The following is a 26,595-nucleotide window of genomic DNA, read 5'->3' on the forward strand; positions in this document are numbered from 1 at the left end:
TCACTTTTTCTCTTGTCTTTAAGTCATATACACTATAATTACCACCATTATTATTATCTAAAGCCTTTTATTCACTCATTCAGCAAAAATTTACTGCAAGGCATTATTCTAGGTACTTGAACAGTGAACAAATCAGAAAAAAATATCCTGCCTTCATGAAATTTGCAATCTATTATGCAGAGGATAGAGGAAAAAACCAAAATATATATGCAAATTATATAGCTTTTTAGAAGTATTTATTTAATATTTATTAAAATATTGTAACTTCAAAAAATGCAGGTCATTCTCTCTGCCACTATTTTCTCCTTCTCCTATGCTTACTTGGAGAAAATCTGTCCATTCTTATCTCAGAATGTCAAATTTTCTGGGGCCTGCTGAGTTGGCTGCAGGTCTCATAATTCTGCCTCTTAGACACGGCTGATGGGCTATGATTGGGCATGAGTCAATTGGATTTCACGTACCAAGGCTGGGGATTGAGGCTCAGAAACTCTCGTTAGATATAATGGGAAGCTTACTTAAATCATATGCAAATAGAAGCAAGAATGTCCTTCTGCAGTGATGCAGAGTAAGAAGAATGAAGTGGGAACTTGAAAAAGTGTGTCCAGGGAGTGTAAATGTTGTCTGTCACGAGGCTCAGCACTTCCTTCCCTTGAATTCCATAAAGCACTCCTCTTCCTTTCAATAAATTATATATTTTTTTGCTTATGATACTTTGAACATACTTTTGTTACTTACAAACAAGTGATCCTTAACTAAGATAAATTTTGTGATTTTCAAACAATTGCAATTTCCAGCAATTTCAAAAAAGATATTTGAACAACTATATGATGTACACTGCACAATCAGAATGAACCCTGTCCAATTCATCCAAGCCATGTATCCCAGTTGATGTCAACCCTGAACCCTGTCCACAATTAAGTCAATGGTGCATATTGCCTGCTTTCTACAACCACCAGCATTGTAGAAATTAATAAATCCGTTAAATATTTACTAAAAATGATTTACTCTATTTCCTAGGGTAGCGTGCAAAGAGGAAGCTAGAAATTGGATAGCTTCCTTCAGGTAGAGCCATCTAGGCTCAACCTACAAGATGGAAGGGAAGAGGCTAAGAAAGAAAGGCCATCCAAAATTCGGGTATGGCTGTTGAGAGAGCTGAGTGGGCTGTATTGAACACTGTTTATCTTCAGGGTTGTGAGTAGCTAATGATTAAGGCAATAATAATGAAGAAAGACGTGAGGTCCTTGAGATAGTTCTGACAAAGCGCTTTGAGGGAATATTTTTATTCTGAACACTGACGCTGTGGAAAATTACTGAAAAGCTAATGATATCATCGATGTGATCCTCTGGGCATAGGGCAATAGCTGAAGCATGGAACAAAGAAAGAAATAAGTCCAGGTAAGAGATCACTGGGATCGTTTGTCTAAGTTTGAGGCTGCGAGGCAAAGGAAGAAATATTGTGCTGGGGCATGTATAAACATTTCCAATTTTTAACAACAGCCTAAGATAAAAGGCAATGAGAGACAGAGCACATCCTCTCTTTGCGATTTGGATCACACAAATAAATATCAATTTTCTTCAAGATCTTTAAGGGAGAAGTTGTTTTAATCAAGTGCTTGGAAGTCTAACAAGGCCATTAACAGGACACACACAGTGTTTTACCCCAGCAGTGCAAGACGGCATTTCCTTATTGCCCTTCTACATATCACTAGGTCTGTGGCCAAGGTAGAGAGGAAAATGAAAGAAATGGAATGAATTGAAGTGCTTAGGGAGCTATTGTGTGTCCGAGTCCAGTTACCAATGTTGTGGCTGGACCAACCTTGTTGATCTTATTATGACTGCAAGATGCCCTTCAGCAATAACCATCAGGAAACTTTGAAAAAATAAAGGTTTATTACTTACAGAAACTGGAAATCTCACAGCACCACACCTGGAGCCACACAGTGAGGTCTCGGGTAGAGAGAGAGTGCAAGTGTGAGGGATCAAGCGCCTGGGGTTCTTCTTTTATTGGGGTCAAGGGTAGGGGCCTAAGGTTTCCCTGGCTCACTCTTTATTGGTGAATTTAAAACATAGGCTCACTCTTTATTGGTAAATTTAAAACATAAGAGCGGGAATTTAAAGTTTGGGGAGGGAAAAACAGTGGCCCAAAACAAAGGCAGCTCAGTGGTGACTGGCAATGTGTTTATTCAAGATAGCTGTCTTTGAAGTCCACCACTTTTGCCGTGGATGCCTTGGCAATCAAAGCTTCAGTCAGGCACCTGCATTACAAAAAAGGAAGAAAAATGAACAAAAAACCCCCCACAACTGTCAGGGTTTGCACTACAGGAGGTCACTTTTTAAAATAACTGAACTCTGATGAATACTTGTTTTTTTTTTAATAGATAATGACAAAAGACAGTCTTACAGTGACAAAAAAACTCAACTTCTTTTGACATGGGATACTATGTGATACAAAGACAAAGAAGTTTCTTAAACACTTGAGAAAGTGAAACTGATCATTTAGCTGTGTTTATTTTTCTATGACTCAATAAAAGGCCACTTTTTCTTGCCAGTCTATCAAAATTTGATTTTAAGAGGGTTGATAATGAAGTCAAATTATTTCCAAACCCATCCTCAATCTGGAAGTATTTCAGAAAGCCTGTTTCCAGGTTCATTTTGGAAATATTCCTGGAGTGCCACCTACATGTTAGGGAATGGGTTCACTCCTGAATATGATTGTAACTAAAACAGACATTGCTCTCATGTGCTTACTTATAGTATACTAGGCAAAACTGATATTAAAAAAAAAAATAGACACACACACACAAAGTATTTAACAACTTAAAGTATATAATTTTCTAAAGTAATAACTTTAAAAGTATGCAATGAAATATGAAAAGTACCATAAAAATGATAGTGTGCTATGAGAAAGTATAAAGGGTACAGAATTTAGATATGGAGGCCAGGAAAGGATGGAGGATGAATTTGAGCTAAGACGTATTAGATGAATAAGGGTTTAGTAAGTAAAATGGAGGGAGACAGATAAAAAGTGGGTGTTTCTTCAAGCTAGAAAAGGTGTTGAAAGCTTCACTGTGACAGCCCTCTTTTTTTTTTTCTCCAGCTTTATTGAGATATAATTGACAAAACTGTAAGATATTTTAAGTGTATATTGTGGGGATTTGATGATATAAACACACATTGTAAAAGGATTCCCACCATACATGAACCCCAGTGTTCATAGCAGCCCCATTTACAGTAGCCAAGGCATGGAAGTAACCCAAGTGGCCATCAACAGATGATTGGTTTAAGAAAATGTGAGATATATATATATGATGGAATATTACTCAGCCATAAAAAAGAATAAAATATTGACACTTGCAGCAACATGGGTAGACCTAGAGAATATCATACTAAGTGAAGTAAGTCAGAGAAAGACAAATATTACATGATATCACTTATATGTGGAATCTAAAAAGTAATATACATGAATCTATATACAAAACAGAAACAGACTCACAGACATAGAAAATAAACTCATAGTTATCAAAGGGGAAAGGATAAATTAGAAATATGGGGTTAACGGAAAGAAACTAATACACATAAAATAGATAAGCAACAAGGATTTACTGTTTACATGACACAGGGAACTGTATTCACTATCTTATAATAACCTATAATGGAAAAGAATCTGAAAAAATATATATAGCTGAATCACTTTGCTGTACACCTGAAAGTAGCACAATATTGTAAATCAACTATACTTCAGTTAAAAAAAAAAAAAAGAGTCCAAAGACCATTGCATTGGCTTCGCTATTTCTGTGAATGGTCAGCACTGACCTTAAAAAAAAAAAGGATTCTCACCATCTAGCTAATTAACAAATCCACCACCTCATATATTTCTTTTTTTCTTTTTTGGTAAGAACATTTAAGTTCTACTCTCTTAGCAAATTTCAATTATAATCATATAATACAGTGTTATCAACTATAGTCACCATGTTTTAGACCACATCCTCAGGCCTTATTCATCTTACAGCTGAAAGTTTGTACCCTTTTACTGACCTCTCCCTAATTTCCCCCACACCCCCAGCTCCTAGCAACCACTTTTCTACTCTCTGTTTCTAAGAGTTTGACTTTTTTTTTTAAACAGTCCACATATAAAAGATACTGTATAGTATCTGTCTTTCTTTGTCTGGCTTATTTCGTTTGCATAATGCCTTCCTTCAAGGGTCATCCATGTGTGCAAATGATGGGATTTCCTTCTTTCTCATGGCTAAATAATATTCCATTATATATATACACCATGTTGTATTTGTCCATTCATCCATTGATGGACACAGGTTGTTTCCATATCTCGGCTATTGTAAATAAAACTGCAGTGAACATGGGAGTATAGGTATTTTTTTGATATCCTGTTTTAATTTCCTTTGGATATAAACCCAGACATGAGATTGCTGGATCAGACTGTAAGTTCTCTTTTTAACTTTTTGAGGAACCTCTGTACTGTTTTCCGTAATGGCTGCACCAATTTACATTCCCACCAACTGTGCACAAGGCTTCCCTTTCTTGACATACTTATCAACATTTATCTCATCTTTTTGATGATAAGTCATTCTGATTAGTGTGAGGTGATATCTCATCGTGGTTTTGATTGGCACTTTCCTTATGCTTAGTGATGTTGAGCACTATTTCATGTACATGATAGCCGTTTGTACAGCCCTCATCTTTATGCAGGTAAAGTATTATTAATAAAGGAGAATCTAAGACCATGTGTACTTTAGCGATTAGCCAAGTTAATGCAACAAATATATGGTGAAAAAGGAATTAGGGGTTGTCTGTTCTTTGGGAGAACTTGTTTTACTTTGTTCATTATTATCTTACAGTATTCCCATGGCCACTCCAAATCATTCTGTTATGCTTATTTATTTATTTATTTTCAGCTGTGTTGGGTCTTCGTTGCTGCGCGCGGGCTTTCTCTAGTTGCGGTGAGCAGGAGCTACTCTTCGTTGCGGTGCACGTGTTTCTCATTGCGGTGGCTTCTCTTGTCGTGGAGCATGGGCTCTAGGCACGCAGGCTTCAGTAGCTGTGGCACGTGGGCTCAGTAGTTGTGGCTCGCAGGCTCTAGAGCGCAGGCTCTGTAGTTGTGGCACACGGGCTTAGTTGCTCGGCGGTGTGTGGGATCTTCCCGGACCAGGGCTCGAACCCATGTCCCCTGCATTGGCAGGCGGATTCTTAACCACTGCGCCACCAGGGAAGTCCCTGTTATGTTTCTTTTCCTTGAACAGACTTACTAATGTTTTGAGTGTAATTAGAACAGAGTTCCTTTTATAAATCAGATTTTTTTTAAAAGACCTAATCTAATAAGCATTCTTGAACGTTTGGTTTTAATATTTTATTAAAATATCTTCTTTATTTTATTAAAGTGATCTATTTATATAGTTAAAAAAAATAGAAAAGTTTTAAGACAGCAAACCAAAGCCAGTACTTCACCATTTCCTATGTTTTCAGTCTCCTCTCCAGTACCAGTCACTTTCAAACTAGAACTTGTAGGGCAGCAAAATTTGCCACCCCAAAATGTGTCTCTTTGGCACAAGAATTAATTTAGACTGATTATTCTTAAGCAACCGAAGATTCAGGGAGTTTTTTTTTACCTTCCCTTTAGCAGCCTAAAAGAATTTAAATAGAGAAACTAGAAAGGTAAAGGAAAATTTCCTCCTCTCTGACAGGATAACTGGCGGGATTCAACTTTAGTGGCTGGACACTACTCACCCTGAGGCTGCTGCAGCTAATCGACCCTGGAACAACTGACAAAAGTCAGCAGAAGGTAAGAATTCTTACCGTGTCAGTCAATCTCCTGGATCTCTGACTTCAGGGTCTTTTGGGAATGAGCCTTTTCTCTTTCTAAAATTAGATTAGCAGGAGAAAATATTTGTGGAGTTAGTTCCTTGGACTTAGCAACCTTTGGTGATCCTTTTCTTCCCAGAGATATCACTGTTTTGCTTTGTCTCTCTTTTCTCTGTGTCATTTGTCATAAAGAGGAAAACCTTTGTTCTGATTAGTTTTTCCTTTTATCTTTTACTATGTCTTGAGTGCTTGGCATTATGACCAGTGAGAATATTCCTTTTGGTCTCCACCATCTGGAAGGTGCATGTACCAGTGTGCATTTGGTGGTCAGTCAAATAGACTGGGATTCCAAGCAACTATGGCTAATTGGTCAGAAGCACAGGTAACAACCTGGACTTGCAACTGGCATTCTTTGTCTGGCTCTGCCAACTCTCGGGGGAGTTTGTCATAGGGGGTCCCAGTTCATAAGGGACATTTGTAGTCTCAACCTTCATTGCTTTCTTAGTGCTCGCACTTCTTACTGCTTATACAACAGAGGACTTTGCTATCCTAGACTGTCTTTGACAGTGAGCTTTCTTGATTTTGTGATGTCTGCATACTTTGAACTCTCTTGTGGCGATGCCTCCTGCATCCATGTTTAAGTCATAAAAGACTTACTGATTTGAGTCAATATTGAGATCCTACCCATCAATGGCCAGATGATGGGTCTTTTGAACTGGAAAAACTTCTAAATTTGTAAATTTTTAGAGAGCTCTTATTTTAAATAGCTGTTTTATTGGTACCTATGGAAAGACCAAGTTAAAATGTGGATACAAGGAAATATAATGGCTAACCTTAAGAACTTCCTTAAAAAATGGTTTGGGAAGCTTTATCAAATTTGGTGTTTCAGCCTCCCCTCACGGGTCTTATAGACACTAGTAAAAACATTAGGTTTATTAACAATGGAATGGGAAGAAGCCAAGAGGAAAGTCAAGGGACCCTTCCCAACAAGGTAGAAAACTTTAAAGGGTTATTAAGAAATGAGGTAAATAAAGCAGATATTGAAAGAGGAACAAAGAGGAAGCAGAAAGGGAAGAGTCACGGGACTTGTCCCAGCAGGGTGGAAATCTTTAGATGCTTATTAAGAAATGGAACAAATAAAACAGACATGGATGGGGTTAAAACAACGTTTTTAATTCAGCGCTACCTAGAGTTGAATGGGCCAAAGGACCCCCTGCATTTCCCCCATTATTAAATGGCCCCCAACAATTACACTCTATTTACTTCAGTTTGCAGAAATTTAAAAAGCCAGAAGACAAAAAATTACATTGAGAAATCTGATCGGTAATCACTTGGGGCAACAGTTAAGCCAATTAATCACATTAAAAATTGACCAAAAGACCAGGGTCCCTTGGCTCGACGCCTCACTGGGTACCCAAAGCATATTACATAGAAATGGAAAAAACAACTGGGAGATGGAGAGAAGTTTCTGGGACTCCTTGAAGTGACAGCCGCACAAGCCGTGGTACCAAAACCCACTGGTAGGACCCTGACTTGGGCTATAATTAGATTGAGAAGATGTAAAAGTGCCAAGCTTGACAGGATTGTAAAGGTTGGAAAGTTTGAGCAATGTTATGTGAAGAGGTTATGTCAAAATTGCCTGAGTGTTTTTTGGGAATGTATGATATATCTGGCCAGGAGTGCTTCCCCTACCCAGAACTGTAAGACCAAGAGTTATTGATGAGGTCCTAGTGGAGGCTATGGTTAGAGGTATAAGAGTTGATGAAAAAGTTTGAGGTAAAAGTTTGTAGGAAAATTGGTGTATTTGAATGGGCTTTATGTAAAGTGGTTACATTTGTTTCACCAGATTGTATTGTGGAATAGGCATTGTGTCTCACTGGGGAAACTTTCCTCTGCCTAGTATTGTAAAACAGGGCATGTAAACCTGTTCTTTGGGCAATGTTAACTGAACATGCTAACGGGGGCCAACAGCCTGAGCCACACAATGTGAAATGGAAGCTGAAGGCCAGTATTCAAGGGCTAACAGAAGCAACAGTCTTTGTCTTGCAAACCTCTACAAAATCAGAAATGTAAGCATAACCCACAATTACCTGAGACTGAGCCCAGTTAATTCAATTGGTAGAACCTGAAAGCAAAGGAAAAAAATAAAAGAAGAAAAGAGGCTTTTTTAAAAAAAATTATTTATTTTTGGCTGCGTTGGGTCTTCGTTGCTGTGCGCGGGCTTTCTCTAGTTTTGGCAAGCTGGGGCTACTCTTTGTTGTGATGCCCGGGCTTCTCATTGCAGTGGTTTCTCTTGTTGCGGAGCACAGGCTCTAGGTGCGTGGGCTGCAGTAGTTGTGGCCCACGGGCTCTAGAGCGCAGGCTCAGTAGTTGTGGTGCACAGGCTTAAGTTGCTCCGTGGCATGTGGGATCTTCCCAGACCAGGACTAGAACCCATGTCCCCTGCATTGGCAGGCAGATTCTTAACCACTGCACCACCAGGGAAGTCCCAGAAAAGAGACTTTTTCAAAGTACAAACGGCTGGGAAGTCTTCCTCACCCAAAATCTAATTTACGGACTCTGTAATTAAGATTGTTTGTCAGGGGCAAATACAGATCTTAGAAGTCTTCTCTGCAAAGATATTATAGATTTTTTTTTCACTTTTGGATAGTATCGTCAAAATTAATTGATAAAAAGAGCTCTATTTAATTGGCTAAAGCAAACAAGTGCTTATCTAAAAATTCTCAAAAATATAATAGAAACTAATCCAAATATTTTTCAAGTTCACACGATCTAGGATTAATCTTTAGTAAATAAACACAAGTTTAAGGTTATCGGTTTAATTAAAACAGGCATGTCTTTAGAATTATCAGCACTAAATATAAAACTTTTATTTTACCTAGGTTTACAAAAAGTCAATTAAATTGATGTTATCTGTTACAAGATTTGTCAGCAAGAAAAATAGTTTGGCGTGATGGCTGACTTTGTCTAATGTTTCATGAAGTTTTCATGAGTACTTTAAACAAAATTGTTGAGAATAAGGGATTTAGATAGAGGTGAGTGAGCTAAGACTTAAAAATATCTTCCAATACCTTTTGGTAACTTAAAACTTTAGAGTTTTGCTAAGTTAACTTAAATGATAGGAATTCATTGAATGTCTAGATTATTTCCAAATAAGATAATTGTAGCTGAATAATAATTCTGAAACATTTATTGTTAAACCAGTCTATGTTTACCTACTTTTGTCTTCTTATTACAGAAAAACTAAAGATATTTGGGTCTTTTAGTAAATATGTTGTACCATATTGAAAAAAAATTATGCTGTAAGGACATGTTTTCTAGAAATTATGAAGTGTAGTCATAAGTTTGTCAGTCAAAAAATACTTGTATAACAAACAGTCACAATTGCTTACTTCTTAGTTTTCACTAAAATTAAGGTGTCTAACGGTTGAGAATTATAATTAACATATGTAATTAAAACTACTAAAATTAGTATGGAAAAAACATCTTTGTATGCAAGGAAATTTTTTAAAAAGTAGAAAGAATGGAACTGCATTTTGTTCAGGAAAAAGAAAGTAATTTTTTCCTAAACAGATGTTAGAGAGAGAGAGAAAGGGAAAGAGAGAGAGAGAGAGAGAGAGAGAGAGAGAGAACCTAGGAGGAAATCTGAATGTAAAAAAGAAGTTTTATAGAAAAGGAACCCAGAGAAGAGTTTTGTGTGTGGTCAGTACTGCCTAAGATTAGATTGAATTTAATTGAGTAAATAAATTTTATTCATTTATTTATTAAGTGAATGAATTTTAGTATTAAAAGTAAACTGGCGGGCTTCCCTGATGGCGCAGTGGTTGAGAGTCCACCTGCCGATGCAGGGGACACGGGTTCGTGCCCCGGTCCGGGAAGATTCCACATGCCGCGGAGCGGCTGGGACCGTGAGCCATGGCCGATGAGCCTGCGCGTCCGGAGCCTGTGCTCCGCAACGGCAGAGGCCACAGCAGTGAGAGGCCCGCGTACCAAAAAAAAAAAAAAAAAAAAAAAAAGGTAAACTGGCATAAAACTAGAATTTGGGGTTTCTCTCTCTGGTAAGAGGATGGTTTTCTTGAACAATTGATCTGCTTTTGAGAACAGTTTGTAAAAGTTTCTTTACCCTTTAAGTAATAATTTGTTGTAACTTTCTGTATTTGCTTTTGAAATCTTTTATTGTCACTTTAAGTGGGTAACTAAGTATTGTTTCACAGAGACCTATGCTCTTATTTAACTGTTTTAAAACCTTTTGATATCTTTGACAAACTTCTCCCAACAAATTCTAAATGAAGTCCTTTTGACCTCTAGCTAACTTTGGGATTCTTCAGAGGGCCCCTGAAAAATCTGAGAGAGACATTAACTACACTTATTGGGAATGTAGAATTGCATGGGAAACATTGTCAAATAAGTGACAATAAGCCTTCTTAGGTTATATTTTATTGGTAAATGCTATTAATATAAGTGTTCTAAAAATTATAGAAGGGCTTCCCTGGTGGCACAGTGGTTGAGAGTCCACCTGCCGATGCAGGGGACACAGGTTCGTGCCCCGGTCCGGGAGGATCCCGCGTGCCGCGGAGTGGCTGGGCCCGTGAGCCATGGCCGCTGAGCCTGTGCGTCTGGAGCCTGTGCTCCGCAACGGGAGAGGCCACAACAGTGAGAGGCCCGTGTACCGCAAAAAAAAAAAAAAAAAAAAATTATAGGAAATTCCTAAAAATCTGATGTGTCCTGGTAAAATTTTATGTCGTAATTTTAGTTATTATCTTAAATATTATGTGTCACAGAAATGACCAAATTTCTGTCAATTGCATTATAATTTATCAGATATTTAATCATGCCATTTTATGTCTTTTGTCATTTATAGACAATTATTTTACTCTGATGCTTTTGCAAAAATGCTTCATTTTCCAGAAGATTTATAGAAAGGTTTCTGATAACTTTCAGATCATACCATTAACCTGAGTAATAAATTATAAAACTCTAATGGAAAACCTGATGGCTTCATAAAACTGCTAACAAAAGGTCAAAATTAACAAGAATTAATTACATAGGACTGAATGAACTAATGAATATGATTATGATTTTTATGACTTTTTGTCTAAAGTATTACCGGTATTTTAATATTTGTTCCACTTATAAATAAACTTTTCCTCTCAAGCTAACTAAGATTTCAGCAATTTGGTAAATTATACTTTTGTAAGCAGAATTGAAGCATTTATCTTTTTCTCCTTATCTGATCCCTCCAGAATTTGGAGACTCTTAGTAAGCATTCTGATTTTCATGGCAATATAGTTATTTATATAAGTTCATTAAAATGCTGTTCTCCTTGTAATAGGACGCAATTGGAAATATTGGTTATATTACCAAAACTTTGACTGGAATGTCAGATTTGTGAATGTGCTTAGAATCAGATATAACCAGACCCTTTTAAGGAACTAAGATTAACTTTATGAAGCCATAAAACCCCTTGGAAAAACAGCCTGGTACCTTACTTACAGGGCTCCCAGAAGTCTCACCAGGTGAGTATGAAGGTCACTTCCTGTCAGGCATAAGAACCTCAAGATATTTTGGGGATCTTAGTAAGGGAAGAATTCACCCAAATTTATAGATATCACAGGCTAAGTCTGATGGTAAATATTCACCTTGGCTTCTTAGCCTTGAGAGGCTATTAAAAATTCAGTCTGGAGATTCCTTATGAAAAGTTTCAGAAAAAGAGACTTAAGAGGGCCTATATGGTCAATTGCTATAATTGCTGGACTTAATGTAAATAAGGCCAAGTTTAATGAAACTAAGCTTCTTTTTCAAACAAATCAGTCTTATTTTGGCTATCTTTGATAGAAGTGAGGTGATTTTAGAGAGAAAAAATATGTTTCAATATAAACTATAACACACCCTTGTGGACCTTAGATTCTAGTCCTGTTACTTATTTTTAAGTTTTTTTTTTTTCCACCTGTAAACTGAACTGGATCCTGAATTCTTCTAGTTTCCTCAAATATTTGGCTACAACTCTCTAAACTTACATTTTCAAATTTTTCCCTGATTTTGGCTTTGAATCATTGAGAACTAAAGCTGCCCTTTTTCTGAAGCCTTACAGACTGAAGCTGAACAACTTGATATAAACTTAAGAGGGACAACCGCAATAGTCCATGTTTAGATTATCTTCATGTCTGTTGTGTAAGCCACTTAGAAAATTTATCTCAACATTCAATGACACCATCAGAGACATTTCGAACTGCAGAAGATACTTTGACACTGACATCTAGAAATCTTCTTGACTTCCTGCCCCCTAGGCTAAGAAACTGGTTTATAATTTTCTCCAAACATTAACATTTGTGGGTTTTTTTTTTTTTTTGGTCTGCATAGAAATGTCTCTTATTAAATACCTGATTCCTGTACCTTGTAGGCATAACTTTGAGAGCCCACCTGCATCACCTCCTCCTGAAATGAATTTAACTGGACTAACCTATTGTCAGGACTATGAAACTGGTTCAGTGAGATGGAGCAATCTACTAACTCAGCTCCTGGACTGTGAAACTTCTCTAAGAAATCGACACTGTAGAGGAGCATAATTTGCCACCCAAAAATGTGTCTCTTTGGCAAGAGGATTAATTTAGGTTGATTATTTTTAAGAAACAGAAGATTCGGGAAGTTTTTCGTGTTACCTTCCCTTTCATTGCCTAAGAAACTTTAGATAAAGGCCCTGTTCCCAGAATAGAGCTATCACTAGATATATCTGGAAAGAATATGGGCTAGGTGTGGTGGGCAGACTCTGCAGGGCCTAGAGAGCAGATTTCAGCAATTTGGTAAATTATACCAAATGTGCCATTATCTCTTCATGGTGAATGTAGTGTACAGATTACCTATTTCTTGTGTTTTGATGTTTTTGTTTTCCTAGGAATTTGTTCATTTCTCTTTCTTTCTTCTATTTTTTGGCATAAAGTTGTTCAAAATATGCTTTTATGATAATTTTAGATTCTGTAGGCTCTCTAATCATGTCTTTTATTATTCCTAATATTAACATTTTTGTTATTAATATTTATTCTCTCTCAATATCAGTATTGATTAAATTTTCTCAATTGTATTGGTCTTTTCAAAGCTCCAGTTTTTGGTCTTATTAATTTTCTCTTTAGCACATTTGTTTTCTGTTTTATCAACTTCTGCTCTTTATCATTTCATTTGGGTTTAATTTTTTTAAAGTTTTAATAAACTTATAGCATTTGTTTTCAGTCTTTTCCCCCATAACACATAAAATTAAGGTTTTAAATTTACCTTTAAACATTGATTTAGCTTTATTCTACAAGATTTGATATGTTTCATTTGTTTTTCAAGTTAAAATATTTTTTAATTTCCATTTTTATTACATCTCCAATCCATAGATAATTTAGAAGTGTATCACTTAGTTTCCAGACACTTTAGAATACACATATATAGCTAAGTCCCACTGTTGTTTGAGAATATATTTATATATTACCATCCCTTTGAATTGTTGAGACCTGTGTTTTGACCCAATAAATGATCATTTACCAACATATGGTAGATATTTCACATATACTTGAAAAATGTGTCTGAAAAAGTTTTGTAGTCTTTTATCTATTTCAATTAGGTCAAATTTATTAATAGTATCTTTCAAATCTTCTACATCTTTACTGAATTTTGGTTGCTTGTTCTATAAGTTACTACTGAGCAGTGCATTAAAATATTCCAACATCATTGCCTATCCCTTGAGTTCTGGCTATCTTAGAAGTCCTACTAGCTTTGGGCTCCCTAGGACTATGAGACAGCAGAAAGCTCTGATCTCCTTTTTGTTAGGACTCTGGCCCATATATCAGACAATTCCTTAAAAGTAAAAGTGACAGAGAATTTGTCTTAACCACAATGGATTTTTCTTTTCTCAGGCTTCTTGATTGCTAAAGTATTTCTTGCCTTGGTTATTTGCCCTCTTTTTAATTTTAGAGTTGTTTTTTAAAGAGATTTGGTCGGATGGGAAGTACTCTGCCAGAGAGAGAATCAAAAGTCACACATGCAGAGTTCCTAACTGGTAAAGTAACCCTCATGTTGTGTAGAAATTTGGAAAGTCAGAAAAATAAAAAAAAAAATTTTTTTAATCATTCAACATTTTCACCTGGTTAATTCCTAGTCATCTTTCTGCTTGCAACCTCAATGAATTTCTTCAGTATAATCAGCCCTTACTTATATTCAATTAGATACTCTTCATAGCACTTTTTTTTTGTTAACACTTTTCACAATGTGTTATTATAGATTTATTTTTTATTTCTTTGATTAGCATTTGTCTCTTTCATTGAATTATTAGTTCCATTGTGGTAAGGACCATGTCTGCTCCTCTCTATAAACATAGTATCTATCACAGCCTAGAACATAACAGATATTTTATATTTATAAAATGTGTTTCTCTACCAGCATTATTTCTTTGTATATATATATTTAAATTAATATTCTATTATACATATCATTTTTATCTGCATTTTTCTATTTTCTGTATTTTTAAAATTTATTTAACAATATCATAAACATTCATCTATACAAAGATTTTCTTCTAATGCCAGCTCAGTCACCAATTATTTGACCTTGGGAATGTAAATTAACATTTTTAGGGCTTAGTTTCCTCATTTTAAATAAGGAAATGATAACTGCTCTAACTACTCATTTTGATAGTTGGCAAAAGTAAATGAAACCACTGATCTGCAAGGAAATTGTGGCATAAAAGATATTGGTAGTTAAACAATGATGAAAGATATGAAGATATGAAATAGTTAAACAATGATGCCTTAAACGGTTGCTACCATTGTTACTTCGTGGATGGCCTACAAAAAGTGTAACTGAGCTATCGGATGTGAGAGATCCATGATCACCTCAGATCTCTAAAGAAGGTGTAACTCCTTCTACGGACATCATAGATGGAGAAGCTCTGCACACGTAGAATATTCACATGATGGGAGAGGGATGGGTGTCATACAGCAGTAATGTGAGAAAAGAACATAGAGCTAAAACAAGATGCAGCTATTCCTGTTACAGAAAAGTAGGCAATTAACTTTTTGTAGTGCACTGTAGAGGGAGGCAAACACATCAGCAGAAATGTGATACTCAGTTGCTTCTAAGTAAGTGCATGAGCAAAAATAAATCATTGCATTTATTAATAAGGGATGAGAAGGAAAAAGAGCTCTCCCATCTTAGAAGATTTGAAAGAAGAACACTGTGAAAGAAACAGCAAAATCCAGGTGACACCAGATCATTTTCTTCTAGCTATGCTGGATTATCATCAGGTGATATGAGAACCTTACCTGTGTATACATTTACAGTTTAGTTAATTTTTTCACTAAATTAATTTGTTGTTTTCTTTTGGTTATAGTATGCATGTGGTAGTATTATCACTATCGAATATTGCTTCAGTAATTGCCACAAATATTTCTGTTTTCTTGATAAATCCCTGAGACTAAATTAAACCTTCAAGTATCACTATGTATGATACCTGGATGGGTAGATTTTGCTTAACCATTAGAGTTAAGTTTTGGTAGCCAGAGTTTACAAAACTAGGTGAACAATATGGAAAGCTCTTGCACAAGGATTATTCTTCCCAGGTGAACTTCGCAATATATCTTTTTTTGGAGCACCTGGTTGGTACCAAATAAATTAGACCAGACACATATTTAAAAGTATCCCTATAGAAATACCTACTTAAATGTAAAGATTACAGTAAATAGAATCACTTTGCTGTACAGCAGAAATTAACACGACATTGTAAATCAAATATACTTCGATTTTTTTAAAAAGAAAAAAATACAGTAAATAATTTTTGACTCAGAATTTTAGCCCAGAATGTTCTGAGTATGAGTAAAATTGTTTATGCATAGGAGACATGCCAACTGGTTTTTACTGAACATCAATATTTACTGTCATTGAGGTTTTATTGACTATGACTTCTCTTTTTAAATTTTTTTAACATCTTTATTAGAGTATAATTGCTTTACAATGGTGTGTCAGTTTCTGCTTTATAACAAAGTGAATCAGTTATACATGTACATTTGCCCCCATATCTCTTCCCTCTTGAATCTCCCTCCCTCCCACACTCGCTATCCCACCACTCTAGGTGGTCACAAAGCACCGAGCTGATCTTCCTGTGCTAGGTGGCTGCTTCCCACTAGCTATCTGTTTTACGTTTGGTAGTGTATATATGTCCATGCCACTCTCTCACTTTGTCACAGCTTACCCTTCACACTCCCCGTATCCTCAAGTCCAACCTCTAGTAGGTCTGCATATTTATTCCTGTCTTGCCCCTAGGTTCTTATGACCATTTTCTTTCTTGTTTTTTTTTAGATTCCATATATATGTGTTAGCATAAAGTATTTGTTTTTATCTTTATGACTTACTTCAGTCTGTATGACAGTCTCTAGGTCCATCCACCTCACTACAAATAACTCAGTTTCATTCTTTTTTATGGCTGAGGAATATTCCATTCTATATATATGCCACATCTTCTTTATCCATTCATCTGTTCATGGACACTTAGGTTGCTTCCATGTCCTGGCTATTGTAAATAGAGCTGCAATGAACATTGTGGTACCTGACTCTTTTTGAATTATGCTTTTCTCAGGGTGTATGCCCAGTAGTGGGATTGCTGGGTCGTATGGTAGTTATATTTTTAGTTTATTAAGGAACCTCCATACTGTTCTCCATAGTGGCTGTATTTACATTCCCACCAACACTGCAAGAGGGTTCCTTTTTCTCCACACCCTCTCCAGCATTTATTGTTTGTGGAATTTTTGATGATGGCCATTCTGACTGGTGTGAGATGATATCTCATTATAGTTTTGATTTGCATTTCTCTAATGATTAATGATGTTGAGCATTCTTTAATGTGTTTGTTGGAAATCTGTATATCTTCTTTGGAGAAATGTCCATTTAGGCCTTCTGCCCATTTTTGCATTGAGTTGTTTGTTTTTTGATATTGAGCTGCATGAGCTTGTTGTATACTTTGGAGATTAATCCTTTGTCAGTTGCATCATTTGTAAACATTTTCTCCCATTCTGAGGGTTGTCTTTTGGTCTTGTTTATGGTTTCCTTTGCTGTGCAAAAGATTTTAAGTTTCATTAGGTCCCATTTGTTTATTTCTGTTTTTATTTCCCCTTTCTCTAGGAGGTGGGTCAAAAAGGATCTTGCTGTGATTTATGTCCTAGAGTGTTCTGCCTATGTTTTCCTCTAACAGTTTGATAGTGTCTGTCCTTACATTTAGGTCTTTAATCCATTTTGAGTTTATTTTTGTGTATGGTGTTAGGGAGTGTTCTAATTTCATTCTTTTACATGTAGCTGTCCAGTTTTCCCAGCACCACTTATTGAAGAGGCTGTCTTTTCTCCACTATATATTCTTGCCAATTTTATCAAAGATAAGGTGACCATATGTGCCTGGGTATATCTCTGGGCTTTCTATCCTGTTCCATTGACCTATATTTCAGTTTTTGTGCCATTACCATACTGTCTTGATTACTGTAGCTTTGTAGTATAGTCTGAAGTCAGGGAGCCTGATTCCTCCAGCTGTGTTTTTCTTTCTCAAGATTGCTTTGGCTAATCGGGGTCTTTTGTGATTCCATACAAATTGTGAAATTTTTTGTTCTAGTTCTGTGAAAAATGCCAGTGGTAGTTTGATAAGAATTGCATTGAATCTGTAGAATGCTTTGGGTAGTAGAGTCATTTTCAAAATGTTGATTCTTCCAATCCAAGAACATGGTATACCTCTCCATCTATTTGCATCATCTTTAATTTCTTTCATCAGTGTCTGATAATTTTCTGCATACAGGTCGTTTGTCTCCTTAGGTAGGTTTATTCCTAGATATTTTATTCTTTTTGTTGCAGTGGTAAATGGGAGTGTTTCCTTAATTTCTCTTTCAGATTTTTCATCATTAGTGTATAGGAATGCAAGAGATTTGTGTGCATTAATTTTGTATCCTGCTACTTTACCAAATTCATTGATTAGCTCTAGTAGTTTTCTGGTAGCATCTTTAGGATTCTCTATGTATAGGATCATGTCATCTGCAAACAGTGACAGCTTTACTTCTTCTTTTCCGATTTGGATTCCTTTTATTTCTTTTTCTTCTCTGATTGCTGTGGCTAAAACCTCCAAAACTATGTTGAGTAATAGTGGTGAGAGTGGGTAACCTTGTCTTGTTCCTGATCTTAGTGGAAATGGTTTCAGTTTTTCACCATTGAGGATGATGTTGCCTGTGGGTTTGTCATATATGACCTTTATTATGTTGAGGAAAGTTCCCTCTATGCCTACTTTCTGGAGGGTTTTTATCATAAGTGGGTGTTGAATTTTGTCAAAAGCTTTCTCTGCATCTATTGAGATGATCGTATGGTTTTTCTCCTTCAATTTGTTAATATGGTGTATCATGTTGATTGATTTGCATATATTGAAGAATCCTTGCTTTCCTGGGATAAACCCCACTTGATCATATTGTATGATCCTTTTAATATGCTGTTGGATTCTGTTTGCTAGTATTTTGTTGAGGATTTTTGCATTTATTTTCATCAGTGATATTGGCCTGCAGTTTTCTTTCTTTGTGCCATCATTGTCTGGTTTTGGTATCAGAGTGACGGTGGCCTCATGGAATGAGTTTGGGAGTGTTCCTTCCTCTGGTATATTTTGGAAGAGTTTGAGAAGGATAGGTGTTAGTTTTTCTCTAAATATTTGATAGAATTCGCCTGTGAAGCCATCTGTTCCTGGGCTCTTTTTTGTTGGAAGATTTTTAATCACAGTTTCAGTTTCAGTGCTTGTGTTTGGTCTGTTCATATTTTCTATTTCTTCCTGGTTCAGTCTCAGAAAGTTGTGCATTTCTAAAAATTTGTCCACTTCTTCTAGGTTTTCCATTTTATTGGGGTAGAGTTGCTTGTAGTAATCTCTCATGATCCTTTGTATTTCTTCAGTGTCAGTTGTTATTTCTCCTTTTTCATTTCTAATTCTACTGATTTGAGTCTTCTCCCTTTTTTTCTTGATAAGTGTGGCTAATGGTTCATCAATTTTGTTTATCTTCTCAAAGAACCAGCTTTTAGTTTTATTGATCTTCGGTATATTTTCCTTCATTTCTTGTTCATTTATTTCTAATCTGATCTTTGTGATTTGTTTCCTTCTGCTAACTTTGGGCTTTTTTTGTTCTTCTTTCTCTAATCACTTTAGGTGTAAGGTTACATTGATTATTTGAGATGTTTCTTGTTTCTTAAGGTAGGCTTGTATAGCTATAAACTTCCCTCTTAGAACTGCGTTTGCTGTATCCCATAGGTTTTGGGCAGTTGTGTTTTCATTGTCATTTGTTTCTAGGTATTTTTTGATTTCCTCTTTGATTTCTTCAGTGATCTCTTGGTTATTAAGTAGTGTGTTGTTTAGCCTCCATGTGTTTGTATTTCTTACAGATTTTTTCCTGTAATTAATATCTAGTCTCATAGCATTGTGGTCGGAAAAGATTCTTGACACGATTTCAATTTTCTTAAATTTACCAAGGCTTGATATGTGACCCAAGATATGATCTATCCTGGAGAGTGTTCCATGAGCACTTGAGAAGAATGTGTATTCTGTCTTTTTTCGATGGAATGTCCTATAAATATCAATTAAGTCCATCTTGTTTAATGTATCATTTATAGCTTGTGTTTCCTTACTTATTTTTATTTTGGATGATCTCTCCATTGGTGAAAGTGGGGTGTTAAAGTCCCCTGTTATGATTGTGTTACTGTCGATTTCCCGTTTTTTGGCTGTTAGTATTTGCCTTATGTATTGAGGTGCTTCTATGTTGGGTGCATAAATATTTACAATTGTTATATCTTCTTCTTGGATTGATCCCTTGATCATTATGTAGTGTCCTTCTTTGTCTCTTGTAATAGTCTTTGTTTTAAAGTCTATTTTGTCTGATATGAGAATTGCTACTCCAGCTTTCATTTGATTTCCCTTTGCATGGAATATCTTTTTCCATCCCCTAACTTTCAGTCTGTATGTGTCCCTAGGTCTTAAGTGGGCCTCTTGTAGACAGCATATATACGGGTTGTGTTTTTATATCCATTCAGCCAGTCTTCGTCTTTTGTTTGGAGCATTTAATCCATTTACATTTAAGGTAATTATTGATATGTATGTTCCTATTACCATTTTCTTAATTGTTTTGGGTTTGTTATTGTAGTTCTTTTCCTTCTCCTGTGTTTCCTGCCTAGAGAAATTTCTTTAGCATTTGTTGTAAAGCTGGTTTGGTGGTGCTGAATTCTGTTAGTTTTTGCTTGTATGTAAACCTTTTAATTTCTCCATCAAATCTGAATGAGATCCTTGCTGGGTAGAGTAACCTTGGTTGTAGGTTTTTCTTTCATCACTTTAAATATGTACTGCCAGTCCCTTCTGGCTTGCAGAGTTTCTGCTGCAAGATCAGCTGTTAACCTTATGGGGATTCCATTATGTGTTACTTTTTTTTCCCTTGCTGCTTTTAATATTTGTTCTTTGTATTTAATTTTTGATAGTTTGATTAATATGTGTCTTGGCTTGTTTCTCTTTGGATTTATGCTGTATGGGACTCTGTGTCCTTCCTGGACTTGATTAAATATTTCCTTTCCCATTTAGGGAAGTTTTCAACTATAATCTCTTGAAGTATTTTCTCAGTCCCTTTTTTTTTCTCTTCTTCTTCTGGGACCCCTATAATTCGAATGTTGGTGCATTTAATGTTGTCGCAGAGGTCTCTGAGATGGTCCTCAATTATTTTCATTCTTTTTTCTTTATTGTGCTCTGCAGTAGTTATTTCCAGTATTTTATCTTCCAGGTCACTTATCCGTCCTTCTGCCTCAGTTATTCTGCTATTGATCCCTTCTAGAGAATTTTTAAGTTCATTTATTGTGTTGTTCATCATTGTTTGTTTGCTTTTCAATTCTTCTAGGTCCTTGTTTAACGTTTCTTGTATTTTCTCCATTCTATTTCCAACATTTTGGATCATCTTTACTATCATTATTCTGAATTCTTTTTCAGGTAGAGTGCCTATTTCCTCTTCATTTGTTAGGTCTGGTGGGTTTTTGCCTTGCTCCTTCATCTACTGTGTGTTCCTCTGTCTCCTCATTTTGCTTAACTTACTGTGTTTGGGGTCTCCTTTTCGTAGGCTGCAAGTTCGCAGTTCCTGTTGTTTTTGTTGTCTGTCCCAGTGGCTAAGGTTGGTTCAGTGGGTTGTGTAGGCTTCTTGCTGGAGGGGACTAATACCTGTATTCTGGGGGATAAGGCTGGATCTTGTCTTTCTGGTGGGTAGGTCCACATCTGGTGGTGTGTTTTGGGGTGTCTGTGGCCTTATTATGATTTTAGGCAGCCTCTGTGCTAATGGATGAGGTTGTGTTCCTGTATTGCTAGTTGTTTGGCATAGGGTGTCCTGCACTGTAGCTTGCTGGTCGTTGAGTGGAGCTGGGTCTTGGCGTTGAGATGGAGCTCTCTGTGAGATTTTCATCGTTTGATATTTCATGGAGCTGTGAGGTCTCTTGTGGACCAGTGTCCTGACCTTGGCTCTCCCACCTCAGTGGCACAGACCTGAAGCCTGGCTGGAGCACCAAGAGCCTGTCTTCCACATGGCTCAGAATAAAAGGTAGAAAAGAAAGAAAGAAGAAGATAAAATAAAATAAAAAATAATTATTAAGAAAAAAATTTTTTAAGTAAAAAAAGGACAGAGAGAACCCTAGGACAAATGGTAAAAGCAAAGCTATACAGACAAAATCACACACAGAAGCATACACATACACACTCACAAAAAGAGAAAAAGTGAAAAAAACAAATATATATCTTTGCTCTCAAAATCCACCTCCTCAATTTGGGATGATTCGTTGTCTATTCATGTATTCCGCAGATGCAGGTACATCAAGTTGATTGTGGAGATTTAATCCGCTGCTCCTGAGGCTGCTGGGAGACATTTCCGTTTCTCTTCTTTGTTCGCACAGGTCCTGGGGGTTCGGCTCGGATTTGGCTCCGCCTCTGCATGTAGGTCGCCGGAGGGCGTCTGTTCTTCACTCAGACAGGACCAGGTTAAAGGAGCAGCTGCTTCGGGGGTTCTGGCTCACTCAGGCCGGGGGGAGGGAGGGGCATGGAGTGCGGGGCGGGCCTGCAGTGGCAGAGGCCGGCGTGACATTGCACCAGCCTGAGGCGCGCCATGCGTTCTCCCGGGGAAGTTGTCCTTGGATCGTGGGACCCTGGCAGTGGCGGGCTGCACAGGCTCCGGGAGGGGAGGTGGGGATAGTGACCTGTGCTTGCACACAGGCTTCTCGGTGGCAGCAGCAGCAGCCTTAGCGTCTCAGGCCCGTCTCTGGGGTCTGCGCTGATAGCCGCAGCTCGCGCCCGTCTCTGGAGCTCCTTTAAGCGCGCTCTTAATCCCCTCTCCTCGCGCACCAGGAAACAAAGAGGTAAGAAAAAGTCTCTTGCCTCTTCGGCAGGTCCAGACTTTTCCCCGGACTCCATCCTGGCTAGCCGTGGTGCACTAACCCCCTGCAGGCTGTGTTCACGCCACCAACCCCAGTCCTTTCCCTGCGCTCCGACCGAAGCCTGAGCCTCAGCTCCCAGCCCCGCCCGCCCCGGCGGGTGAGCAGACAAGCCTCTCAAGCTGGTGAGTGCTGGTTGTCACCGATCCGCTGTGCGGGAATCTCTCTGCTTTGCCCTCCACACCCCTGTAGCTGCTCTCTCCTCCGTGGCTCCGAAGCTCCCCCACTCCACCACCCGCAGTCTCCGCCCACGAAGGGGCTTCCTAGTGTGTGGAAACCTTTCCTCCTTCACAGCTCCCTCCCACTGGTGCAGGTCCCGTCCCTATTCTTTTGTCTCTGTTTATTCTTTTTTCTTTTGCCCTACCCAGGTACGTGGAGTGGGGGGGGGGGCGGTTTCTTGCCTTTTGGGAGGTCTGAGGTTTTCTGCCAGCGTTCAGTAGGTGTTCTGTAGGAGTTGTTCCACGTGTAGATGTATTTCTAGTGTATCTGTGGGGAGGAAGGTGATCTCTGCGTCTTACTCTTCTGCCGTCTTGAAGCTCCCTTTTTCTCTTTTTAAATTAAAAAAAATTTTGGGGGGGGGTTAGGTTTTTAAAGGATAAAGTAGAAAGCACTATATAATTGCAAGGTATTGATATTGATATCCTCCAGAGTAACTAGATACTTTGTACTGTCACAATAATAGAAATTCCACTTTCCCATTGTGTTCAGGGAAATATTCTAGCATTTTCCCATGAATGAAACTTTGTTATTCTGTTTCTTTGGCTTAGAAAATATTGCATAACTCTGGGAAATGGGATCATTTTATCAGAGAATTTGGCATAAATATATTTACCAAAAGCTTGTTCTTTTAAATTCTCTCTGGCAAAGTGGCCATTTAATCAACAGAGTGAGAAAATAGAGATTTAGTCTAGAACTTAATTGGACTAAGATTGAGGGTAGGAGCTGGAAGAATCTGAAACATTCATTAGTCTGTGGTTTCTCCACTTTTCTAAATAATTATTATTGACTAATGTAGCTATCTCGTAACTTCTGTGTTCCAGTTTTGGAAACAGAAACACAGAAAATCCACTGCTTTGAGATTGCTGTTCTAAGGTGATTCTATTTGGTAAAGATGCCAAAGGCACACAGTTAGTCATGTTCATGAATTACTAGTTAAATCAAATAGGCTTGCCTACCATAAGGAACTAAGAAAGTTATGAGGAACAAAAATGCCAAGGTGGTAAAATATGGAGGCACATTTGCAACTGTGAATTATTCAGAACGTAAATATACAATTTATTGCTGCTTGTTGCTGTCATAAATCTTTACTAATGGGGCTCTTTTAGTTTGAAGTTTGGAATAATTTGGAGTTTGGCTGAGATTTGTCCTTTTTTTCATTATGAAGATCGGGCTTGCAAAGCAAGTTAGTGGTCACACAATGAGGATAATGTTCTTGAAAGTCCAGGTCCTCTGCTGCCTTTCTTTTTAAATAAATAATAAATGTCATCATCACATTTTTTATCCCAGAAAAAGAAGAGAATACAAAGGCAGGCCTTTCACACATGAAGCAAAAGGAATAAAACCCTAAGTCCACTGGAAGGAAGAGAAGAGATGAAGAATTCAAGGACATAATGGGCAAGAGGTGAGTCATGAGCAATGAGCAAACATGCTGGTAAATGTTTACCATAGTATTTGCCAGTTTCTGTTGTGTAAATACATTATGGACAGTTTCAAGCTACCAATCTGAAGTCACTGAGTGGAGAGTTGGAAAGATACATTACACAAAAATAACCTCAAGGACATAGATATTAGTGAAGTCGATTTTATTAGAAAAATACTAATAAAACTAGAAAAAATGTATTAAAATTACTAGGACATGATGAGTTGGAGTATTTATTACCTTTGTTCTTAATGTAATTAAATGTAAGTTCAATAATTTAATTAAAAATGATGTCTGTGTTTAACAGCTGGCTGGCAACATCCCTGACAATATAATGGTCAGCTTTCATGAGCTGGTATAAGCTGGCTCCAGTATACCACTGGATCTTGGCTACATTCTCTCTCCCAAAATTGAGACCCTGGGGGACAGCAAAACGTATCCAAATAAATTTTGGGGAATCCAAACATATCGGGTTTTGAACTCCGATTTCCTGGATTCTGAAGAGATTATACAAATCTTTCAGGGAAGCCCTGAATTCAGAATGGTGTCATGAACAATATGGTTGGGAACATAAAAGCCGTGATGTTCTTAGAGGAACTGAATGGACCAGGGATAATTTTCTCAATTGCGTGAAGCCTATTTGTGGTATCCATAAGCTCCTCTGTGACCAGATAGTGTGCCAAGGAAATGTTGAGAAAACTGATAGAACAGAAGGGGCCTTGACTAGATGCTACGACAGGAACACGTATTTCATAATGGTTGTTAGCATAAAGCCTCAAAAGACCAGATGGAAAGACTGGTTGAAGATGAATACCTGTGAGGATGCTTAGTAACTCACTAGGACAAAGCATATCACAGTGGCAGCCAGCAGGATGTGAAACGGTAGTTTCTGGATCAGTGGCACCACCCTACCCCCTCTATGAGTATTTGGGTGGATCTGGAAATGGAGAAGGTAGAATAGAAGCCCTATGGCGGAGCAAAAACAGTCTTGATAGGGAGTTTACATTTTGAGCTACTGAATATTTAGCTCAAATAATAATATTAATAGGAAAGTTCAAGATATTTTTCTTTAGTCATTGAATTAGGGGCAGGAAAGCAAGAAGAACTCATAGAAAATAAAGTTACATTTTTGCGGTATATCTGAGTTCTAGCAGGTAAATTTCAGTTCCTCTATAGTCAGCACCTGTTTGTAAGGAGAATGTTTCCATTAAGTCATTCCTCAAAAATCTCTGTACAAATTATGTATTTGAAATAATAATTTGTAAATTTTGTTTCATTTCCAAATAAATTTCTGGCCAAGATTTCCCATTACATTTCTGTCTTGTGTTTGTAAAAGCCTTGAAAAATCCCAGGTTTATGCTTTCAGTCACCTCCAGAGCAGTGTGTCTAAATCTGAACTTCTTATTCTCCTTTTTTCCCCACCATCTGATTTCACAATGAATTCTTCCCTATCTAACAGGGTGCCAGAATTGTTCCAGTTCTCTTGGCTTACAACTTTGATGTAACCATTTATTTCTTCCTTTCCCTAGATCCACATGTCCAGTCAGTCAACAGGCTCTTTCAATTCTGCCCTCATGGTGACTCATATCTCTATTCCTTCGGATTCCTCCTCTCTTAACTGTAATCCAGGTCCCTTTCACCTCATGTTTAAATAACTGTGGTAGCCTCCTAGCTGTTCTCTCTGTCTTCAGCCTCTGCTGTTCCTTCATCCTGCTAAAAATAATGCTTGTGTGATCTTCCTAGTGACCTTCATTCACCACCCTGCGCAACGGCTATCAGCTCTTGCATTAGTCCAAATGCTCAGCGCGGCAGTCACCATCTTCCACCAGCCAGTTTGTTGTTTTTAACAGAGCATTATAATTCTTTCCTGTCACAAGCCCTTTTTTATGGCAAGCAACTTGCCTTTCTGTTCTATTCATTCCCTACTTGTCACTCATTTCTCTAGCCTTCCCTGTACTTCTCCTAAAATTCCCTTATCTCTACTCATGAAAAACCTATATTCTCTCAGCTAAAGTCACCTCTTCCTCTAAACTTTCCTGACTTCCCCAGGCCTCAGGAAGAAGTCCCACTCGGAATATCTAAAACATTATAATATGCATCATACACAATGTCACTTGATTAGAGATTTTCTTTTCTGTCCATTATTTGTCACATATGTCAAAATAAATTGTAAAGTACTTAAGAACAGAGTTTAGATCTTCTCTTTCTTTTATAGTCTCCATAGCACTTAGCATAATCTTGGGCATATGTATTGATATTTTCAAAATTATTGGAAAAGCAAATTAATAAAGCAATAAATAAATATCCATTATGCAAATCTTATTGACTTGGTTTATTGCAGTATACATTTAAGTAAAAAACTTTTATTTTTTTAAGGACATTTCATTAATTGAACCTGGCCTTCTTCTAACCAGTCTAAATTGAGATATTTACATGCAAAGGAAAGTTTTACAAAGAAAAATCTAGAAACATTATGTGCTATAAATTACTACTAACTAGTTTATTTTTGTGGTTCCATTTTGGTCAATATGCTTGATTTTTATCATAGGAAAATAAAACTACTGACCCATCATCAACCTATTGACCATCCCTTAAGTTGTTTTACTGTACAAGATTAGATATCAACTGGTTTATTCATTCATTTATTCAACAAATATAAA

The 26,595-nt window shown here is 37.2% G+C and overlaps 1 long non-coding RNA gene across 1 annotated transcript; it reads left to right on the plus strand.

Annotated features, from left to right (window-relative positions):
* Window positions 1–5,605: 5,605 nt before the first annotated feature.
* On the plus strand, window positions 5,606–26,173 carry LOC141278182 (uncharacterized). Its single transcript, XR_012330523.1, has 4 exons — window positions 5,606–5,797; window positions 21,763–21,846; window positions 22,252–22,421; window positions 23,803–26,173. It is a non-coding gene; the product is annotated as an uncharacterized lncRNA (long non-coding RNA).
* The last annotated feature ends 422 nt before the right edge of the window (window positions 26,174–26,595 follow it).

Source organism: Tursiops truncatus, chromosome 3 (genome assembly GCF_011762595.2).
Source record: "Tursiops truncatus isolate mTurTru1 chromosome 3, mTurTru1.mat.Y, whole genome shotgun sequence".
NCBI lineage: Eukaryota > Metazoa > Chordata > Mammalia > Artiodactyla > Delphinidae > Tursiops > Tursiops truncatus.